This window comes from Eleutherodactylus coqui, chromosome 11 (assembly GCF_035609145.1).
Source record: "Eleutherodactylus coqui strain aEleCoq1 chromosome 11, aEleCoq1.hap1, whole genome shotgun sequence".
Classification (NCBI taxonomy): domain Eukaryota; kingdom Metazoa; phylum Chordata; class Amphibia; order Anura; family Eleutherodactylidae; genus Eleutherodactylus; species Eleutherodactylus coqui.
This window is the reverse complement of record NC_089847.1, coordinates 132,402,196-132,423,928: the sequence shown is the minus strand read 5'-3', so window position 1 is coordinate 132,423,928 and position 21,733 is coordinate 132,402,196. Positions and strand designations below refer to the sequence as shown.

Sequence of the window (21,733 nt, the reverse complement as noted above, 5' to 3'; positions counted from 1 at the left end):
TTCTTCTTCTACTTTTAAATATTAGTCGCCAGATGAATCCACAGAGAGACGTAAATATTAGTCGCCAGATGAATCCACAGAGAGACGTGATAATGAGGCCGTTTATGTATTGGGCGATGGAATAGATCTCAAATGCGATGATCTTGGCCCATAAGCTTTCTATTGGTTCTCCAAAGGTGTACGGAGTTAGTCCCTGCAATAAGAAGACAGTTGTTAGAGGAATATGGGGGATTATAGGAACTCGGGGAGATAAGAGGGAACAGAATTAGAGGGATTGAGGGGACCTTAACCTGGGGGATGGCAGGGATAAAGCAATGGTAGAAATGATATGTATGCACACAGACTAGAAACTAATAGGGTCCAATACAAGTGAATATCTAGTTCTACTAGTAATAATAGTACAGAAAGCACATTTCATACTCACCTCATGAAGCTGCTGTAGAAACCTGTCCATCCTTCTCTGGAGCCTCACTTGTGGTGTCTCTGGTGTCTTTTCTGGTGTAACCTGCAACCAAATCATTGATATAGCTTGTGAAGTTGGAAATGACGACCCCTCCTATGTCCCCACTTCTACTGCCCCCTTATGGGAAGTATTGGCAGGTTACAGTAGTAAGTCATTATCATACTCACCCATGGTAACTTTTGCTGCAGCCGGGTGATGAAGGATGAACACGGCGACTCTGTGGGTGGTGGAGTAACCTGCAACAACATAGTGCGAGATTAAATGTCTGGAAGTCAGTGGGGAGATGTGATTAATGGTGTGCGGAGGTCTGGATAATGGGGGGCAGTGTGCACTCCTATGGAGCATTCAAAAAAAGGTGAGAATGATAATGTTTAGGAATCATTAATCCCAAACTTTGCACTTACTCCAAAGATGTTCTCGTCTAGCCATTTAAATATGACCCGTGATGGAGACTGGTCTGGGACAGATGTTTCTACGGGAATCTGTAAGAGAAGATTGTGAGTGTCGCTCAGCATTACTGTTCGTTATATTAACCCCTTAGTGACCGCTCATACATTTATTTTAATGGTTTTCATAAATCACCCTTAATTCAATGCATGCGCCTTTTTTACAACGCTGTATCATAATACCGACAGACATCTCCCGTGCCGATGGAAGCTGCGGCTCGACCGTCTGATGACAGCTGGACTCCAGCTCTGAGGGTTTGGTGTCGAAAATCTCTGACCCCGCGAGCAGGACATGTAAAAGGCAGACAGAGAACAGCTCCGTATGTCTCACATTGCAGCCCGACGATGTGATCATGGGGTACAGGGGGGTCGTTATAACTTAGCGAGAGGCCGGTCCTCATAGGACAAACATGCAGGAAGGTGAGGAGTATAAAAAAAATATAGTCAAAACCCTCAAATCCCTTTATTATGTAAAAAACATCTCTGAACTTGGTGAAAATGGCTAATTTTGTATATTTGATGTCCCCCTTAAAATGAAATATAAATGCGATCAAACAGTCATATAGCTATCCAAGTGGTACCATTAAAAATTACACCTTGTGCTGCAGAAAACAGACCCTCATACAGCGGTCGGCTCTAATGTGACGGTCAAAAGGAACGGAGACATTGGTTCATTAGGGCCTAAAATGCGCCGGTTAATAAGGGGTCAATGTGTAGCAGCAGAATTACTCACCCCAAACTTGTCTTTCCAGCAGTCCCAGAAAAAAGAATAGATGTATTTTGGGGGTGGAAGAGCCGGTGGAACAACCTGCAATAGAACATAGGAGAAATGAGGGAGAGTCGGCCATCATATCCATCTAGAGTCAGCGATATGACTGATGGGGAATACAGCTTGTAGAGGGAAGGGTATAATGTGCTACTCTGACTCACCCCAAAGATAGACTCTTTGATGGTAATATAAATATCCAATATGATGGAGGGCTCTCCAGCAGGGGGCGCATCTCCATTAACCTGAAAGAAGAATGTGAGACAGCATTGTAAGAAAGTGATGACTACAACTCTATGCATATTACTACTAGTCTTCTTATATATAGTCATAATCTGGGACCTGGTGTAAGTATTTACTGTAAGACAACGGGGAAGATGAGAGTCACTTACCTTCTGTGATCCAGATGTCACAAGGAACAGCAGAAGTAATCTGATCGATAATGTTGGCAACAACATGGCCAATCGAAATCACTGCAGAGCTGAGAAAATGGGGAGAGAAGAGGAAAGTTATCACATTGTGCTTGATGACATCTTAAAACATGCCCAAAACTGCCCTCCCCTCCACCCAAAAGAATACATGCCCAACACTTCACTCTGCACCAGCAGGACTTGGATCTCCCTGCAGTTCTGCACTTGTTATTGTTTTCCACTTACTTATTATTTGCAGCTCTGATGTCTGTAGAAAAATCTGTAACTCTAGTAATCGCAAGATTCTAGTAAACGCCAAGAGGTAAAACCAGCAAATGTCTGTGTGACCTGCTGTTTTATAGGTGAGTTACATTATGACATCACTGATGACCTCACAAAGCTGTTTTATAGGTGAGTTACATTATGACATCACTGATGACCTCACAAAGCTGTTTTATAGGTGAGTTACATTATGACATCACTGATGAGCTCACAAAGATCTCACATTCTAACAGACTTCAGCTGTGTTCCAAACATACAAAGCTTTATTGATAAATGTTTGCACACAGCAGGCAGAATTGTTTTTTGTTCATTTATACTCTATTTTTAAATCTTTTTAGTATTTCCCAGATTGTAACCATTATATTCTTGTACATAGGGGGCAGTATTATAGTAGTTATATTCTTGTACATAGGGGGCAGTATTATAGTAGTTATATTCTTGTACATAGGGGGCAGTATTATAGTAGTTATATTCTTGTACATAGGGGGCAGTATTATAGTAGTTATATTCTTGTACATAGGGGGCAGTATTATAGTAGTTGTATTCTTGTACATAGGGGCAGTATTATAGTAGTTATATTCTTGTACATAGGAGGCAGTATTATAGTAGTTATATTCTTGTACATAGGGGGCAGTATTATAGTAGTTGTATTCTTGTACATAGGGGGCAGTATTATAGTAGTTATATTCTTGTACATAGGGGGCAGTATTATAGTAGTTGTATTCTTGTACATAGGGGCAGTATTATAGTAGTTATATTCTTGTACATAGGAGGCAGTATTATAGTAGTTATATTCTTGTACATAGGGGGCAGTATTATAGTAGTTATATTCTTGTACATAGGGGGCAGTATTATAGTAGTTATATTCTTGTACATAGGGGGCAGTATTATAGTAGTTATATTCTTGTACATAGGGGGCAGTATTATAGTAGTTATATTCTTGTACATAGGGGGCAGTATTATAGTAAGTTATATTCTTGTACATAGGGGGCAGTGTTATAGTAGTTATATTCTTGTACATAGGGGGCAGTGTTATAGTAGTTATATTCTTGTACATAGGGGGCAATATTATAGTAGTTATATTCTTGTACATAGGGGGCAGTATTATAGTAGTTATATTCTTGTACATAGGGGCAGTATTATAGTAGTTATATTCTTGTACATAGGAGGCAGTATTATAGTAGTTATATTCTTGTACATAGGGGGCAGTATTATAGTAGTTATATTCTTGTACATAGGAGGCAGTATTATAGTAGTTATATTCTTGTACATAGGAGGCAGTATTATAGTAGTTATATTCTTGTACATAGGGGCAGTATTATAGTAGTTATATTCTTGTACATAGGAGGCAGTATTATAGTAGTTATATTCTTGTACATAGGAGGCAGTATTATAGTAGTTATATTCTTGTACATAGGGGGCAGTATTATAGTAGTTATATTCTTGTACGTAGGGGCAGTATTATAGTAGTTATATTCTTGTACGTAGGGGGCAGTATTATAGTAGTTATATTCTTGTACGTAGGGGGCAGTATTATAGTAGTTATATTCTTGTACATAGGGGGCAGTATTAGAGTAGTTATATTCTTGTACATAGGAGGCAGTATTAGAGTAGTTATATTCTTGTACATAGGAGGCAGTATTAGAGTAGTTATATTCTTGTACATAGGGGCTGTGTTATAGTAGTTTTATTCTTGTACATACGAGGCAGTATTATAGTAGTTATATTCTTGTACATAGGGGGCAGTATTATAGTAGTTATATTCTTGTACATAGGGGGCAGTATTATAGTAGTTATATTCTTGTACATAGGGGGGCAGTATTATAGTAGTTATATTCTTGTACATAGGAGGCAGTATTATAGTAGTTATATTCTTGTACATAGGGGGCAGTATTATAGTAGTTATATTCTTGTACACAGAGGGCAGTATTATAGTAGCTATATTCTTGTACATAGGGGGCAGTATTATAGTAGTTATATTCTTGTACATAGGGGGGCAGTATTATAGTAGTTATATTCTTGTACATAGGGAGCAGTATTATAGTAGTTATATTCTTGTACACAGAGGGCAGTATTATCGTAGCTATATTCTTGTACATAGGGGGCAGTATTATAGTAGTTATATTCTTGTACATAGGAGGCAGTATTATAGTAGTTATATTCTTGTACATAGGAGGCAGTATTATAGCAGTTATATTCTTGTACATAGCGGGCAGTATTATAGTAGTTATATTCTTGTACATAGTAGGCAGTATTATAGTAGTTATGTTCTTGTACATAGGGGGGCAGTATTATAGTAGTTATATTCTTGTACATAGGGGGGCAGTATTATAGTAGTTATATTCTTGTACATAGGAGCAGTATTATAGTAGTTATATTCTTGTACATAGGGGAGCAGTATTATAGTAGTTATATTCTTGTACAAAGGGGAGCAGTATTATAGCAGTTATATTCTTGTACACAGAGGGCAGTATTATAGTAGTTATATTCTTGTACATAGTGGGCAGTATTATAGTAGTTATATTCTTGTACATAGGGGACAGTGTTATAGTAGTTATATTCTTGTACATAGGAGGCAGTATTATAGTAGTTATATTCTTGTACATAGGGGGCAGTATAATAGTAGTTATATTCTTGTACATAGGGAGCAGTATTATAGTAGTTATATTCTTGTACATAGGGAGCAGTATTATAGTAGCTATATTCTTGTACATAAGGGGCAGTATTATAGTAGTTATATTCTTGTACATTAGAGGCAGTATTATAGTAGTTATATTCTTGTACATAGGGGGCAGTATTATAGTAGTTGTATTCTTGTACATAGGGGGCAGTATTATAGTAGTTGTATTCTTGTACATAGGGGCAGTATTATAGTAGTTATATTCTTGTACATAGGAGGCAGTATTATAGTAGTTATATTCTTGTACATAGGGGGCAGTATTATAGTAGTTATATTCTTGTACATAGGGGGCAGTATTATAGTAGTTATATTCTTGTACATAGGAGCAATATTATAGTAGTTATATTTTTGTACATAGGAGCAGTATTATAGTAGTTATATTCTTGTACATAGGGGGCAGTATTACAGTAGTTATATTCTTGTATATAGTGGGCAGTATTATAGTAGTTATATTCTTGTACATAGGGAGCAGTATTATAGTAGTTATATTCTTGTACATAGGGAGCAGTATTATAGTAGTTATATTCTTGTACATAGGGGGCAGTATTATAGTAGTTATATTCTTGTACATAGTGGGCAGTATTATAGTAGTTATATTCTTGTACATAGGGGGCAGTATTATAGTAGTCATATTCTTGTACATAGGGGCAGTATTATAGTATTTATATTCTTGTACATAGGGGGCAGTATTATAGTAGTTATATTCTTGTACATAGGGGGCAGTATTATAGTAGTTATATTCTTGTACATAGGGGGCAGTATTATAGTAGTTATATTCTTGTACATAGGGGGCAGTATTATAGTAGTTATATTCTTGTACATAGGGGGCAGTATTATAGTAGTTCTATTCGTCCCTATCTTACATTTGTGTTATATGGATACTTTTTCTTAGGAAATTAGAGGCCCTGGTGTGTCTCCTTAGTAGTTTATTTGCCCCACTATGGCCTACTAGTAATTTCTAGAGTCTTCTCTTCCCCTTAGCAATTTATATTCTCTAAACATGGTAGCATAGTGTGTAATCCCTGCATCGCGAATCGGTGATATAACATCCTGGTCCCTCTTGTAGTATTATAGTGGTTTCGCCTTCACCACAGCGTCCGGCAGAGAGGTCCACAGTCTCGCTGCTCTTACAGTAAAGAACTCCTTCTATGTTTTGTAGAAACTTTTTTTCTGTAGATGTAGAGAGCTCCCTCTTTTTACAGTTCTGGGTATAAATATGTGATGGGATGGGTCTCTGTATTGCCCCCTGGTATATTTATGATGTGCCTATAGCTCTCTTCTGATGCCCCCGATGATCCTAATTGCCTTGGCAGCAGCTGCCTGACACTGGTTGCTCCAGTTAAGCTTATGGTTATAAAACCCCCAACTCCTTCTCCATGTCGGTGTCCGCAGTGTTTCCCATTTAGTGTGTACTGGTGGATGTATTTCCTGCCCGCGTGCAGGACCTTACATTTATCAGGGCTTTACATCATCTGCCACTTTTCTGCCAACCTCCAACTTATCCAGATGCATTTGTAACCGTTCACAGATCTGTAGAACCAAAACTCCGACATTTCGTTCTATTCCAGAATAAAAGCAGCGTTTTATTTAAACTTTGTGAATAAAAACATCTTCTGCAATTGTTCTTATCTATAAAGATGAAATAAAACGTTTTTGTTCTGGAATCCACTGAAGTGCCGGAGTTTTGTTTTTCTTGTTTACGCTGTACCTGTTCCTCTCCGTGCGTCCCGCGGGCAGTGTATCCATGTGGTGTGCTGGCATGTGGAGTTGCATCTGTACACAGATCTATATGTAACTGTATTCTGTCCTCTTGTGTTAATTACTTTTAATAGTTTTGTATCATTTGCCAATATTGATATCTTACTGCACATTATGCAGTTTATGGGGTTGGTACGGCAATAGTACTTTGCCTGCAGTACCAACCTGGGCCACTACACAATGTATGGTGCTGTCTGCTTCTTGCAGCAGAACTCCATAAGTGGGACAACCCCTTGAAAGGGCATAGCACCTGTGAAACCTGAACTTCAAATCTCTTCTTAAAGGGGTTGTCCATCTTTACACTATTGATGGCCTATCTTTGGGCCATCATTCATCCTTGAATTTAGTGGGAGTTTTGCCTGCAATACCAACCCGGACCATCAACCGTGTAAGGATGGACGACCCATTTACTGAAACACCTTTAACCAAGTAGCTCTTGGCATTAACACACAGTTACTTCTTCTCCCTGCACTCTGGATGATGATTCAATGTGTTCACTAACAGACTCGAGCGGTACCGCTGTCTGTCTGTTACATTGTATCTAAATCACAATTCTAGACAATCAGACCACATTGTGAGATCCAGGGAATTTGTAAGGGTTCACTTATTAATATCTACAAATGTAGTTCAAACAAGACGTGACACTCAGCTGATTTTTAATGTTTTATTGAAACAACCATTACAATACTTTATACTTTATCGATCGGCCATGAACATGCCGGTCCTGAGATTTCTCCTTTCATCTGGAGACGGTGTGTAATTGAAGTCTCTTCTGTTGCTGTGATGGTGATGAAGGGTATCGATGCTCGGCAAGTCTTGTCCACAGCTTGTAGGCTGTGGCAGGTCTCATCACCACTTATTAGTATATGTAGGCCGTGGCAGATCTTAGTTAGTTATCTCGCTTGGACGACGAGGGTCCGTAGCGCCGATCTAGAATGACCACGACCGAGAGCATTGTTCCATTCAGTGTTGATGTCGGAGGAGGTACCGTTGCCTATCTGTTGCACCCATGAGCGCCGTGGACGACCAGGAGGCCTCTGCCATCCGGCAGGGGGTTGTCTCTCGATTTCCTAGCAATTGCTGTGGTTAGAGCACCGTGGTCCGGGACAACTTCTGACAAGCGTGAAGCATGACCAAAAAGTGCGAGTCCTCTTCTTTTGATTGTTTTTGTGATTGACTCAAGCCCCCGTGCAAGCCTGTATCTCGCTGTTTCTGATGAAGTCAAACCAACGGACACGGAGAATCTGGCATCAGCATCGCATGTGGAAGGACTCCAGACGCTCAGTGGTTTACGACAGCATGGTCCAGGTCTTCAAGCCGTACAATAATATTGGCATTACGCAGGTCTGGTAAAATTGAATCTTAGTCCTGAGTGTTATGTTCTGCCTCCGCCGGAGTTTATCCAGGGACCTCATCACCGAGGCTGCCAGTTGTATTCTTCGCAGGATGTCCGGAGGCGCCCTCCCATCTGTGTGCTGAACGCTTCCGAGGTACACGAACTCACTGACAGCGTCGACTCTCTGTCCGTTTAGGTCTATGTCCGGAGGAATTGCGCTGGCTCCTAGATTCTGCAGCTTGGTTTATTGCCAGGAGATGTGAAGCCCAAGACAAGACGCCTCAAAATCAAACTGTTCCAATGAGTGTCTCAGATTATTAGATGCAACATCCAAGAGTGCAACATCGTCGGCGCAGTCCAGGTCAGTGAAGTGGTACTCTGGAAGAGTGACCCCATTACATTGGACAATACGCTGAAGAATCCAGTCCATGACCATGCAGAAGAGTGTGGGAGCCAAAACGCAACCTTGTTGAACACCAGACAAGATCTCAAAACTAGCAGAGGTTGAATTGTTGATACGGTCTGTGGCGGATGTGCCCTGATGCGTGTCTTTTGTAGGTTTAGAAGGGATGTGGGGACGCCAAAGCCACGCAAGGTCTTCCAGAGGGCTGTGGCAGATCTCATGACCACCTATTAGTGTAGGCTGTGGCAGATCTCATGACCACCTATTAGTGTAGGTTGTGGCAGATCTCATGACCACCTATTAGTATATTTTTAAGTGTGGGATCAAACCGGAGTACCCGGAGGAAACCAACGCAAACACGGGGAGAACATACAAACTCAAGGCAGATGTTGTTGCCTTTGGCAGGACACCAGTACTGCAAGGCAGTAGCGCTAAGCACTGAGCCACCGTGTTGCCCAAGAACCCAGGTTGCACTGTGACTCAGCCGAGCCACAGGCATTCCGTGTGAGGGTCCTTCACAAAAAGTCCCAGAGTTTGGATCTGTAGTCCAATGATGTCAAGTCCAGGTTCGTACCATGACTCAGCCGAGCCACAGACGGAGACATTTGTCTTTGTTGTGAGGTTCCTTCATTAAAACTTCTGGGATTTGGACCTTTAGTCCAAGTATTTTAAGTTCGGCATAGCACTGCAATGCAGCCGAACCGCAGCCGAACCACAGTGAACGCGTAGGAGCACTTGCGCTCATTGCGGTAGAGGAGGCGTCTTGAGCGTCATAAGCCTTTTGAAGTGGAAATTATACGTGACGCTGAGCTGTAGGGAGAAAAATGGTTCTGATTAGATTCTTATTACAAGATCTCCTTATGTTCTACATTATGTTCCCAGGAGGGGATCCGGTAGATTACCGCCACGTTTTACCTTCAGTGATGTGTTTCTTGGGTCCATAAATATCTCCTTGGTGTTGGCTGCAGACACCAAACAGCAGCGTTTCTTTATGGCCTCATTCGTCTTCTTCGGGCTCTTCTTCTTCTTCTTCTACTTTTAAATATTAGTCGCCAGATGAATCCACAGAGAGACGTAAATATTAGTCGCCAGATGAATCCACAGAGAGACGTGATAATGAGGCCGTTTATGTATTGGGCGATGGAATAGATCTCAAATGCGATGATCTTGGCCCATAAGCTTTCTATTGGTTCTCCAAAGGTGTACGGAGTTAGTCCCTGCAATAAGAAGACAGTTGTTAGAGGAATATGGGGGATTATAGGAACTCGGGGAGATAAGAGGGAACAGAATTAGAGGGATTGAGGGGACCTTAACCTGGGGGATGGCAGGGATAAAGCAATGGTAGAAATGATATGTATGCACACAGACTAGAAACTAATAGGGTCCAATACAAGTGAATATCTAGTTCTACTAGTAATAATAGTACAGAAAGCACATTTCATACTCACCTCATGAAGCTGCTGTAGAAACCTGTCCATCCTTCTCTGGAGCCTCACTTGTGGTGTCTCTGGTGTCTTTTCTGGTGTAACCTGCAACCAAATCATTGATATAGCTTGTGAAGTTGGAAATGACGACCCCTCCTATGTCCCCACTTCTACTGCCCCCTTATGGGAAGTATTGGCAGGTTACAGTAGTAAGTCATTATCATACTCACCCATGGTAACTTTTGCTGCAGCCGGGTGATGAAGGATGAACACGGCGACTCTGTGGGTGGTGGAGTAACCTGCAACAACATAGTGCGAGATTAAATGTCTGGAAGTCAGTGGGGAGATGTGATTAATGGTGTGCGGAGGTCTGGATAATGGGGGGCAGTGTGCACTCCTATGGAGCATTCAAAAAAAGGTGAGAATGATAATGTTTAGGAATCATTAATCCCAAACTTTGCACTTACTCCAAAGATGTTCTCGTCTAGCCATTTAAATATGACCCGTGATGGAGACTGGTCTGGGACAGATGTTTCTACGGGAATCTGTAAGAGAAGATTGTGAGTGTCGCTCAGCATTACTGTTCGTTATATTAACCCCTTAGTGACCGCTCATACATTTATTTTAATGGTTTTCATAAATCACCCTTAATTCAATGCATGCGCCTTTTTTACAACGCTGTATCATAATACCGACAGACATCTCCCGTGCCGATGGAAGCTGCGGCTCGACCGTCTGATGACAGCTGGACTCCAGCTCTGAGGGTTTGGTGTCGAAAATCTCTGACCCCGCGAGCAGGACATGTAAAAGGCAGACAGAGAACAGCTCCGTATGTCTCACATTGCAGCCCGACGATGTGATCATGAGGTACAGGGGGGTCGTTATAACTTAGCGAGAGGCCGGTCCTCATAGGACAAACATGCAGGAAGGTGAGGAGTATAAAAAAAATATAGTCAAAACCCTCAAATCCCTTTATTATGTAAAAAACATCTCTGAACTTGGTGAAAATGGCTAATTTTGTATATTTGATGTCCCCCTTAAAATGAAATATAAATGCGATCAAACAGTCATATAGCTATCCAAGTGGTACCATTAAAAATTACACCTTGTGCTGCAGAAAACAGACCCTCATACAGCGGTCGGCTCTAATGTGACGGTCAAAAGGAACGGAGACATTGGTTCATTAGGGCCTAAAATGCGCCGGTTAATAAGGGGTCAATGTGTAGCAGCAGAATTACTCACCCCAAACTTGTCTTTCCAGCAGTCCCAGAAAAAAGAATAGATGTATTTTGGGGGTGGAAGAGCTGGTGGAACAACCTGCAATAGAACATAGGAGAAATGAGGGAGAGTCGGCCATCATATCCATCTAGAGTCAGCGATATGACTGATGGGGAATACAGCTTGTAGAGGGAAGGGTATAATGTGCTACTCTGACTCACCCCAAAGATAGACTCTTTGATGGTAATATAAATATCCAATATGATGGAGGGCTCTCCAGCAGGGGGCGCATCTCCATTAACCTGAAAGAAGAATGTGAGACAGCATTGTAAGAAAGTGATGAATACAACTCTATGCATATTACTACTAGTCTTCTTATATATAGTTCCATAATCTGGAACCTGGTGTAAGTATTTACTGTAAGACAACGGGGAAGATGAGAGTCACTTACCTTCTGTGATCCAGATGTCACAAGGAACAGCAGAAGTAATCTGATCGATAATGTTGGCAACAACATGGCCAATCGAAATCACTGCAGAGCTGAGAAAATGGGGAGAGAAGAGGAAAGTTATCACATTGTGCTTGATGACATCTTAAAACATGCCCAAAACTGCCCTCCCCTCCACCCAAAAGAATACATGCCCAACACTTCACTCTGCACCAGCAGGACTTGGATCTCCCTGCAGTTCTGCACTTGTTATTGTTTTCCACTTACTTATTATTTGCAGCTCTGATGTCTGTAGAAAAATCTGTAACTCTAGTAATCGCAAGATTCTAGTAAACGCCAAGAGGTAAAACCAGCAAATGTCTGTGTGACCTGCTGTTTTATAGGTGAGTTACATTATGACATCACTGATGACCTCACAAAGCTGTTTTATAGGTGAGTTACATTATGACATCACTGATGACCTCACAAAGCTGTTTTATAGGTGAGTTACATTATGACATCACTGATGAGCTCACAAAGATCTCACATTCTAACAGACTTCAGCTGTGTTCCAAACATACAAAGCTTTATTGATAAATGTTTGCACACAGCAGGCAGAATTGTTTTTTGTTCATTTATACTCTATTTTTAAATCTTTTTAGTATTTCCCAGATTGTAACCATTATATTCTTGTACATAGGGGGCAGTATTATAGTAGTTATATTCTTGTACATAGGGGGCAGTATTATAGTAGTTATATTCTTGTACATAGCAGGCAGTATTATAGTAGTTATATTCTTGTACATAGGGGGCAGTATTATAGTAGTTATATTCTTGTACATAGGGGGCAGTATTATAGTAGTTGTATTCTTGTACATAGGGGCAGTATTATAGTAGTTATATTCTTGTACATAGGAGGCAGTATTATAGTAGTTATATTCTTGTACATAGGGGGCAGTATTATAGTAGTTGTATTCTTGTACATAGGGGGCAGTATTATAGTAGTTATATTCTTGTACATAGGGGGCAGTATTATAGTAGTTGTATTCTTGTACATAGGGGCAGTATTATAGTAGTTATATTCTTGTACATAGGAGGCAGTATTATAGTAGTTATATTCTTGTACATAGGGGGCAGTATTATAGTAGTTATATTCTTGTACATAGGGGGCAGTATTATAGTAGTTATATTCTTGTACATAGGGGGCAGTATTATAGTAGTTATATTCTTGTACATAGGGGGCAGTATTATAGTAGTTATATTCTTGTACATAGGGGGCAGTATTATAGTAGTTATATTCTTGTACATAGGGGGCAGTATTATAGTAGTTATATTCTTGTACATAGGGGGCAGTATTATAGTAAGTTATATTCTTGTACATAGGGGGCAGTGTTATAGTAGTTATATTCTTGTACATAGGGGGCAGTGTTATAGTAGTTATATTCTTGTACATAGGGGGCAATATTATAGTAGTTATATTCTTGTACATAGGGGGCAGTATTATAGTAGTTATATTCTTGTACATAGGGGCAGTATTATAGTAGTTATATTCTTGTACATAGGAGGCAGTATTATAGTAGTTATATTCTTGTACATAGGGGGCAGTATTATAGTAGTTATATTCTTGTACATAGGAGGCAGTATTATAGTAGTTATATTCTTGTACATAGGAGGCAGTATTATAGTAGTTATATTCTTGTACATAGGGGCAGTATTATAGTAGTTATATTCTTGTACATAGGAGGCAGTATTATAGTAGTTATATTCTTGTACATAGGAGGCAGTATTATAGTAGTTATATTCTTGTACATAGGGGGCAGTATTATAGTAGTTATATTCTTGTACGTAGGGGGCAGTATTATAGTAGTTATATTCTTGTACGTAGGGGGCAGTATTATAGTAGTTATATTCTTGTACGTAGGGGGCAGTATTATAGTAGTTATATTCTTGTACATAGGGGGCAGTATTAGAGTAGTTATATTCTTGTACATAGGAGGCAGTATTAGAGTAGTTATATTCTTGTACATAGGAGGCAGTATTAGAGTAGTTATATTCTTGTACATAGGGGCTGTGTTATAGTAGTTTTATTCTTGTACATACGAGGCAGTATTATAGTAGTTATATTCTTGTACATAGGGGGCAGTATTATAGTAGTTATATTCTTGTACATAGGAGGCAGTATTATAGTAGTTATATTCTTGTACATAGGGGGGCAGTATTATAGTAGTTATATTCTTGTACATAGGGGGGCAGTATTATAGTAGTTATATTCTTGTACATAGGAGCAGTATTATAGTAGTTATATTCTTGTACATAGGGGAGCAGTATTATAGTAGTTATATTCTTGTACAAAGGGGAGCAGTATTATAGCAGTTATATTCTTGTACACAGAGGGCAGTATTATAGTAGTTATATTCTTGTACATAGTGGGCAGTATTATAGTAGTTATATTCTTGTACATAGGGGACAGTGTTATAGTAGTTATATTCTTGTACATAGGAGGCAGTATTATAGTAGTTATATTCTTGTACATAGGGGGCAGTATAATAGTAGTTATATTCTTGTACATAGGGAGCAGTATTATAGTAGTTATATTCTTGTACATAGGGAGCAGTATTATAGTAGCTATATTCTTGTACATAAGGGGCAGTATTATAGTAGTTATATTCTTGTACATTAGAGGCAGTATTATAGTAGTTATATTCTTGTACATAGGGGGCAGTATTATAGTAGTTGTATTCTTGTACATAGGGGGCAGTATTATAGTAGTTGTATTCTTGTACATAGGGGCAGTATTATAGTAGTTATATTCTTGTACATAGGAGGCAGTATTATAGTAGTTATATTCTTGTACATAGGGGGCAGTATTATAGTAGTTATATTCTTGTACATAGGGGGCAGTATTATAGTAGTTATATTCTTGTACATAGGAGCAATATTATAGTAGTTATATTTTTGTACATAGGAGCAGTATTATAGTAGTTATATTCTTGTACATAGGGGGCAGTATTACAGTAGTTATATTCTTGTATATAGTGGGCAGTATTATAGTAGTTATATTCTTGTACATAGGGAGCAGTATTATAGTAATTATATTTTTGTACATAGGAGCAGTATTATAGTAGTTATATTCTTGTACATAGGGGGCAGTATTATAGTAGTTATATTCTTGTACATAGGGGGCAGTATTATAGTAGTTATATTCTTGTACATAGGGGGCAGTATTATAGTAGTCATATTCTTGTACATAGGGGCAGTATTATAGTATTTATATTCTTGTACATAGGGGGCAGTATTATAGTAGTTATATTCTTGTACATAGGGGGCAGTATTATAGTAGTTATATTCTTGTACATAGGGGGCAGTATTATAGTAGTTATATTCTTGTACATAGGGGGCAGTATTATAGTAGTTCTATTCGTCCCTATCTTACATTTGTGTTATATGGATACTTTTTCTTAGGAAATTAGAGGCCCTGGTGTGTCTCCTTAGTAGTTTATTTGCCCCACTATGGCCTACTAGTAATTTCTAGAGTCTTCTCTTCCCCTTAGCAATTTATATTCTCTAAACATGGTAGCATAGTGTGTAATCCCTGCATCGCGAATCGGTGATATAACATCCTGGTCCCTCTTGTAGTATTATAGTGGTTTCGCCTTCACCACAGCGTCCGGCAGAGAGGTCCACAGTCTCGCTGCTCTTACAGTAAAGAACTCCTTCTATGTTTTGTAGAAACTTTTTTTCTGTAGATGTAGAGAGCTCCCTCTTTTTACAGTTCTGGGTATAAATATGTGATGGGATGGGTCTCTGTATTGCCCCCTGGTATATTTATGATGTGCCTATAGCTCTCTTCTGATGCCCCCGATGATCCTAATTGCCTTGGCAGCAGCTGCCTGACACTGGTTGCTCCAGTTAAGCTTATGGTTATAAAACCCCCAACTCCTTCTCCATGTCGGTGTCCGCAGTGTTTCCCATTTAGTGTGTACTGGTGGATGTATTTCCTGCCCGCGTGCAGGACCTTACATTTATCAGGGCTTTACATCATCTGCCACTTTTCTGCCAACCTCCAACTTATCCAGATGCATTTGTAACCGTTCACAGATCTGTAGAACCAAAACTCCGACATTTCGTTCTATTCCAGAATAAAAGCAGCGTTTTATTTAAACTTTGTGAATAAAAACATCTTCTGCAATTGTTCTTATCTATAAAGATGAAATAAAACGTTTTTGTTCTGGAATCCACTGAAGTGCCGGAGTTTTGTTTTTCTTGTTTACGCTGTACCTGTTCCTCTCCGTGCGTCCCGCGGGCAGTGTATCCATGTGGTGTGCTGGCATGTGGAGTTGCATCTGTACACAGATCTATATGTAACTGTATTCTGTCCTCTTGTGTTAATTACTTTTAATAGTTTTGTATCATTTGCCAATATTGATATCTTACTGCACATTATGCAGTTTATGGGGTTGGTACGGCAATAGTACTTTGCCTGCAGTACCAACCTGGGCCACTACACAATGTATGGTGCTGTCTGCTTCTTGCAGCAGAACTCCATAAGTGGGACAACCCCTTGAAAGGGCATAGCACCTGTGAAACCTGAACTTCAAATCTCTTCTTAAAGGGGTTGTCCATCTTTACACTATTGATGGCCTATCTTTGGGCCATCATTCATCCTTGAATTTAGTGGGAGTTTTGCCTGCAATACCAACCCGGACCATCAACCGTGTAAGGATGGACGACCCATTTACTGAAACACCTTTAACCAAGTAGCTCTTGGCATTAACACACAGTTACTTCTTCTCCCTGCACTCTGGATGATGATTCAATGTGTTCACTAACAGACTCGAGCGGTACCGCTGTCTGTCTGTTACATTGTATCTAAATCACAATTCTAGACAATCAGACCACATTGTGAGATCCAGGGAATTTGTAAGGGTTCACTTATTAATATCTACAAATGTAGTTCAAACAAGACGTGACACTCAGCTGATTTTTAATGTTTTATTGAAACAACCATTACAATACTTTATACTTTATCGATCGGCCATGAACATGCCGGTCCTGAGATTTCTCCTTTCATCTGGAGACGGTGTGTAATTGAAGTCTCTTCTGTTGCTGTGATGGTGATGAAGGGTATCGATGCTCGGCAAGTCTTGTCCACAGCTTGTAGGCTGTGGCAGGTCTCATCACCACTTATTAGTATATGTAGGCCGTGGCAGATCTTAGTTAGTTATCTCGCTTGGACGACGAGGGTCCGTAGCGCCGATCTAGAATGACCACGACCGAGAGCATTGTTCCATTCAGTGTTGATGTCGGAGGAGGTACCGTTGCCTATCTGTTGCACCCATGAGCGCCGTGGACGACCAGGAGGCCTCTGCCATCCGGCAGGGGGTTGTCTCTCGATTTCCTAGCAATTGCTGTGGTTAGAGCACCGTGGTCCGGGACAACTTCTGACAAGCGTGAAGCATGACCAAAAAGTGCGAGTCCTCTTCTTTTGATTGTTTTTGTGATTGACTCAAGCCCCCGTGCAAGCCTGTATCTCGCTGTTTCTGATGAAGTCAAACCAACGGACACGGAGAATCTGGCATCAGCATCGCATGTGGAAGGACTCCAGACGCTCAGTGGTTTACGACAGCATGGTCCAGGTCTTCAAGCCGTACAATAATATTGGCATTACGCAGGTCTGGTAAAATTGAATCTTAGTCCTGAGTGTTATGTTCTGCCTCCGCCGGAGTTTATCCAGGGACCTCATCACCGAGGCTGCCAGTTGTATTCTTCGCAGGATGTCCGGAGGCGCCCTCCCATCTGTGTGCTGAACGCTTCCGAGGTACACGAACTCACTGACAGCGTCGACTCTCTGTCCGTTTAGGTCTATGTCCGGAGGAATTGCGCTGGCTCCTAGATTCTGCAGCTTGGTTTATTGCCAGGAGATGTGAAGCCCAAGACAAGACGCCTCAAAATCAAACTGTTCCAATGAGTGTCTCAGATTATTAGATGCAACATCCAAGAGTGCAACATCGTCGGCGCAGTCCAGGTCAGTGAAGTGGTACTCTGGAAGAGTGACCCCATTACATTGGACAATACGCTGAAGAATCCAGTCCATGGCCATGCAGAAGAGTGTGGGAGCCAAAACGCAACCTTGTTGAACACCAGACAAGATCTCAAAACTAGCAGAGGTTGAATTGTTGATACGGTCTGTGGCGGATGTGCCCTGATGCGTGTCTTTTGTAGGTTTAGAAGGGATGTGGGGACGCCAAAGCCACGCAAGGTCTTCCAGAGGGCTGTGGCAGATCTCATGACCACCTATTAGTGTAGGCTGTGGCAGATCTCATGACCACCTATTAGTGTAGGTTGTGGCAGATCTCATGACCACCTATTAGTATATTTTTAAGTGTGGGATCAAACCGGAGTACCCGGAGGAAACCAACGCAAACACGGGGAGAACATACAAACTCAAGGCAGATGTTGTTGCCTTTGGCAGGACACCAGTACTGCAAGGCAGTAGCGCTAAGCACTGAGCCACCGTGTTGCCCAAGAACCCAGGTTGCACTGTGACTCAGCCGAGCCACAGGCATTCCGTGTGAGGGTCCTTCACAAAAAGTCCCAGAGTTTGGATCTGTAGTCCAATGATGTCAAGTCCAGGTTCGTACCATGACTCAGCCGAGCCACAGACGGAGACATTTGTCTTTGTTGTGAGGTTCCTTCATTAAAACTTCTGGGATTTGGACCTTTAGTCCAAGTATTTTAAGTTCGGCATAGCACTGCAATGCAGCCGAACCGCAGCCGAACCACAGTGAACGCGTAGGAGCACTTGCGCTCATTGCGGTAGAGGAGGCGTCTTGAGCGTCATAAGCCTTTTGAAGTGGAAATTATACGTGACGCTGAGCTGTAGGGAGAAAAATGGTTCTGATTAGATTCTTATTACAAGATCTCCTTATGTTCTACATTATGTTCCCAGGAGGGGATCCGGTAGATTACCGCCACGTTTTACCTTCAGTGATGTGTTTCTTGGGTCCATAAATATCTCCTTGGTGTTGGCTGCAGACACCAAACAGCAGCGTTTCTTTATGGCCTCATTCGTCTTCTTCGGGCTCTTCTTCTTCTTCTTCTACTTTTAAATATTAGTCGCCAGATGAATCCACAGAGAGACGTAAATATTAGTCTCCAGATGAATCCACAGAGAGACGTAATAATGAGGTCATTTATGTATCGGGCGATGGAATAGATCTCAAATGCGATGATCTTGGCCCATAAGCTTTCTATTGGTTCTCCAAAGGTGTACGGAGTTAGTCCCTGCAATAAGAAGACAGTTGTTAGAGGAATATGGGGGATTATAGGAACTCGGGGAGATAAGAGGGAACAGAATTAGAGGGATTGAGGGGACCTTAACCTGGGGGATGGCAGGGATAAAGCAATGGTAGAAATGATATGTATGCACACAGACTAGAAACTAATAGGGTCCAATACAAGTGAATATCTAGTTCTACTAGTAATAATAGTACAGAAAGCACATTTCATACTCACCTCATGAAGCTGCTGTAGAAACCTGTCCATCCTTCTCTGGAGCCTCACTTGTGGTGTCTCTGGTGTCTTTTCTGGTGTAACCTGCAACCAAATCATTGATATAGCTTGTGAAGTTGGAAATGACGACCCCTCCTATGTCCCCACTTCTACTGCCCCCTTATGGGAAGTATTGGCAGGTTACAGTAGTAAGTCATTATCATACTCACCCATGGTAACTTTTGCTGCAGCCGGGTGATGAAGGATGAACACGGCGACTCTGTGGGTGGTGGAGTAACCTGCAACAACATAGTGCGAGATTAAATGTCTGGAAGTCAGTGGGGAGATGTGATTAATGGTGTGCGGAGGTCTGGATAATGGGGGGCAGTGTGCACTCCTATGGAGCATTCAAAAAAAGGTGAGAATGATAATGTTTAGGAATCATTAATCCCAAACTTTGCACTTACTCCAAAGATGTTCTCGTCTAGCCATTTAAATATGACCCGTGATGGAGACTGGTCTGGGACAGATGTTTCTACGGGAATCTGTAAGAGAAGATTGTGAGTGTCGCTCAGCATTACTGTTCGTTATATTAACCCCTTAGTGACCGCTCATACATTTATTTTAATGGTTTTCATAAATCACCCTTAATTCAATGCATGCGCCTTTTTTACAACGCTGTATCATAATACCGACAGACATCTCCCGTGCCGATGGAAGCTGCGGCTCGACCGTCTGATGACAGCTGGACTCCAGCTCTGAGGGTTTGGTGTCGAAAATCTCTGACCCCGCGAGCAGGACATGTAAAAGGCAGACAGAGAACAGCTCCGTATGTCTCACATTGCAGCCCGACGATGTGATCATGGGGTACAGGGGGGTCGTTATAACTTAGCGAGAGGCCGGTCCTCATAGGACAAACATGCAGGAAGGTGAGGAGTATAAAAAAAATATAGTCAAAACCCTCAAATCCCTTTATTATGTAAAAAACATCTCTGAACTTGGTGAAAATGGCTAATTTTGTATATTTGATGTCCCCCTTAAAATGAAATATAAATGCGATCAAACAGTCATATAGCTATCCAAGTGGTACCATTAAAAATTACACCTTGTGCTGCAGAAAACAGACCCTCATACAGCGATGTCGGCTCTAATGTGACGGTGAAAAGGAACGGAGACATTGGTTCATTAGGGCCTAAAATGCGCCGGTTAATAAGGGGTCAATGTGTAGCAGCAGAATTACTCACCCCAAACTTGTCTTTCCAGCAGTCCCAGAAAAAAGAATAGATGTATTTTGGGGGTGGAAGAGCCGGTGGAACAACCTGCAATAGAACATAGGAGAAATGAGGGAGAGTCGGCCATCATATCCATCTAGAGTCAGCGATATGACTGATGGGGAATACAGCTTGTAGAGGGAAGGGTATAATGTGCTACTCTGACTCACCCCAAAGATAGACTCTTTGATGGTAATATAAATATCCAATATGATGGAGGGCTCTCCAGCAGGGGGCGCATCTCCATTAACCTGAAAGAAGAATGTGAGACAGCATTGTAAGAAAGTGATGACTACAACTCTATGCATATTACTACTAGTCTTCTTATATATAGTCATAATCTGGGACCTGGTGTAAGTATTTACTGTAAGACAACGGGGAAGATGAGAGTCACTTACCTTCTGTGATCCAGATGTCACAAGGAACAGCAGAAGTAATCTGATCGATAATGTTGGCAACAACATGGCCAATCGAAATCACTGCAGAGCTGAGAAAATGGGGAGAGAAGAGGAAAGTTATCACATTGTGCTTGATGACATCTTAAAACATGCCCAAAACTGCCCTCCCCTCCACCCAAAAGAATACATGCCCAACACTTCACTCTGCACCAGCAGGACTTGGATCTCCCTGCAGTTCTGCACTTGTTATTGTTTTCCACTTACTTATTATTTGCAGCTCTGATGTCTGTAGAAAAATCTGTAACTCTAGTAATCGCAAGATTCTAGTAAACGCCAAGAGGTAAAACCAGCAAATGTCTGTGTGACCTGCTGTTTTATAGGTGAGTTACATTATGACATCACTGATGACCTCACAAAGCTGTTTTATAGGTGAGTTACATTATGACATCACTGATGACCTCACAAAGCTGTTTTATAGGTGAGTTACATTATGACATCACTGATGAGCTCACAAAGATCTCACATTCTAACAGACTTCAGCTGTGTTCCAAACATACAAAGCTTTATTGATAAATGTTTGCACACAGCAGGCAGAATTGTTTTTTGTTCATTTATACTCTATTTTTAAATCTTTTTAGTATTTCCCAGATTGTAACCATTATATTCTTGTACATAGGGGGCAGTATTATAGTAGTTATATTCTTGTACATAGGGGGCAGTATTATAGTAGTTATATTCTTGTACATAGCAGGCAGTATTATAGTAGTTATATTCTTGTACATAGGGGGCAGTATTATAGTAGTTATATTCTTGTACATAGGGGGCAGTATTATAGTAGTTGTATTCTTGTACATAGGGGCAGTATTATAGTAGTTATATTCTTGTACATAGGAGGCAGTATTATAGTAGTTATATTCTTGTACATAGGGGGCAGTATTATAGTAGTTGTATTCTTGTACA

General features: G+C 40.9%; 1 protein-coding gene and 3 long non-coding RNA genes across 4 annotated transcripts in view; 1 reads left to right on the top strand and 3 right to left on the bottom strand.

Moving 5' to 3' along the window:
- The window catches only part of RNF141 (ring finger protein 141), a 56,819-nt gene that overhangs the window by 25,368 nt on the left and 9,718 nt on the right, over nucleotides 1–21,733 (top strand). The window lies entirely within an intron of this gene.
- On the bottom strand, nucleotides 1,840–2,330 carry LOC136581897 (uncharacterized). The gene is made up of 3 exons (XR_010787103.1): nucleotides 2,259–2,330; nucleotides 2,068–2,156; nucleotides 1,840–1,920 (listed from the first exon to the last, which is right to left on the bottom strand). It is a non-coding gene; the product is annotated as an uncharacterized lncRNA (long non-coding RNA).
- Nucleotides 11,408–11,900, bottom strand: LOC136581886 (uncharacterized). The gene is made up of 3 exons (XR_010787100.1): nucleotides 11,829–11,900; nucleotides 11,638–11,726; nucleotides 11,408–11,488 (listed from the first exon to the last, which is right to left on the bottom strand). It is a non-coding gene; the product is annotated as an uncharacterized lncRNA (long non-coding RNA).
- LOC136581940 (uncharacterized) lies at nucleotides 20,546–21,036 on the bottom strand. Its single transcript, XR_010787108.1, has 3 exons — nucleotides 20,965–21,036; nucleotides 20,774–20,862; nucleotides 20,546–20,626 (listed from the first exon to the last, which is right to left on the bottom strand). It is a non-coding gene; the product is annotated as an uncharacterized lncRNA (long non-coding RNA).